The sequence below is a fragment of the Oryctolagus cuniculus genome, chromosome 21, assembly GCF_051225735.1.
Source record: "Oryctolagus cuniculus isolate XC-2025 breed Fujian yellow rabbit chromosome 21, ASM5122573v1, whole genome shotgun sequence".
Classification (NCBI taxonomy): domain Eukaryota; kingdom Metazoa; phylum Chordata; class Mammalia; order Lagomorpha; family Leporidae; genus Oryctolagus; species Oryctolagus cuniculus.
In genome coordinates this window covers 35,428,451-35,430,214 of record NC_142887.1, presented here as the reverse complement: position 1 = coordinate 35,430,214, position 1,764 = coordinate 35,428,451, and the positions used below count along the sequence as shown (strand labels likewise).

The window sequence follows — 1,764 nt, the reverse complement described above, 5'->3', positions numbered from 1 at the left end:
GCGTGGTGTGCCGGCCGCAGCGCGCTGGCCGCGGCGGCCATTGGAGGGTGAACCAAGGGCAAAGGAAGACCTTTCTCTCTTTCTCTCTCTCTCCCTGTCTACTCTGCCTGTCAAAAAAAAAAAAAAATCAGATCAGACTGTGACTTTGTATAGGTTTAATAACTTTTTAGAGGTATAGTTATCATATGATGATACTTCAAAAAGTTTGTGGAAAATGGAATTAAAAGTATGTTGGTGCAATTTTTTTTATAATACATGGACAGTGTTTTATATATATATATTCATTTTTTATTTAATAAATGTAATTTTTTTTGTTTTTCTTGTTTTTTTTTTTAAATATGGAATGCTTCATGAATTTGCGTGTCATCCTTGCGCAGGGGCCATGCTAATCTTCTCTGTATCGTTCAAATTTTAGTATATGTGCTGCCGAAGCGAGCACTAATAAATGTAAATTTACAAAGTGCAACTTTTGCATTGTTGTGGCTTCCCCCCCCAACCTCCCTCCCTCCCATAGCCCTCCCATCTCCCACTCCCTCTCCCATCCCACTCTTGATCAAGTTTCATTTTCAATTATCTTTTTTTATACAGAGATCAACTTAGTATATACTAAGCAAAGATTTCAACAGACTGCACCCACACAACCACACAAGATATAGAGTACTGTTTGACTAGTAGTATTATCGTTAACTCTCATGGTAAAACACCTTAAGGACAGAGATCCTAGGTGGGGAACATGTGCACGGTGACTCCCGTTGTTGATTTAACAATTGCCACTCTTATTTATGACTTCAGTATTCACCCGAGACTCTTGCCGTGAGCTGCCGAGGCTATGGAAGCACCAACTCTGAACTTGTTTAGTCAAGGCTGTATCACAGTGGAGGTTCCTTCCTCCCTTCAGAGAAAGGTGCCTCCTTCTTTGATGGCCCGTTCTTTCTGCCGGGGTCTTCTTCACCAAGATCTCTCGCCCTCGTCACGGGCAGCCCCTCCAGCTCTGATTTCCCAACCTCCAGAATCCCGAGCCACTAAATTTTGCTTCACTGTAAATGGCCCAGGCTCAGGAGTTCCGCTGTAAAGCACACCAGACAATGTCCACGGAAGATCATTCTCAAAGGCATAAAGTGAACCCACGATCTGGCGTCCTTGTGCTAAGTCCCCTGGTGGGAGCCGAGTTACCCAGCCTGGATGAGCTGGTGCCACACAGCAGGCTCTCTGCCCCAGGCACTCACACGCCGACGTCACCGTCACTACTGCCCCCGTGGGCCAGGCAGTGCAGGCGCAACTTTGACTGTGTCACCTCTGAGTGATGGCAGAGCCGGACTGGGGACCCGGGCCCCTCCACGGGCAAGCATCATTGTCCTGCTCAACTCACAGAGAATGGAGCAGAGCTCCATGGGCTGGGGCGGTGTGGGAGGTGCCGGTGGTCACACGTGCGTGTGCTGGGGGCCCCGTCACACAAATGGGGCATTCAGAGAGAAAGCAGGCTGGGGCTTCAGTGGGGACTTCCCAGGGCTTTCCAAATTCCTCCTGCTCAGGTTATAGGTCTCCAAGACTTCCCGTGTTTTTGGTTTTTGGCACTAAGTGGTGGTGACCATAATCAATGTGAGCATTAAAATGTCAGGTAGTAATTAACCAAGAAAAGGCTCTGTGTTGCCTGCCAGGGGTCCTCCTCCATCAGACAGGCTCCAGGCAGCGGGGCACAGCCAGCGGGGACCCAGGTGAGGCCTGGACCTCCCAGAGCCTCCCCGAAGAGGAGGGGCACCGAGG

At 49.0% G+C, this 1,764-nt stretch overlaps 1 non-coding gene across 1 annotated transcript; it reads right to left on the bottom strand.

Moving 5' to 3' along the window:
- Nucleotides 1-332: 332 nt before the first annotated feature.
- Nucleotides 333-439, bottom strand: LOC149119927 (U6 spliceosomal RNA). Its single transcript, XR_016227539.1, has one exon. It is a non-coding gene; the product is annotated as a U6 spliceosomal RNA (small nuclear RNA).
- Between the last annotated feature and the right edge of the window lie 1,325 nt (nucleotides 440-1,764).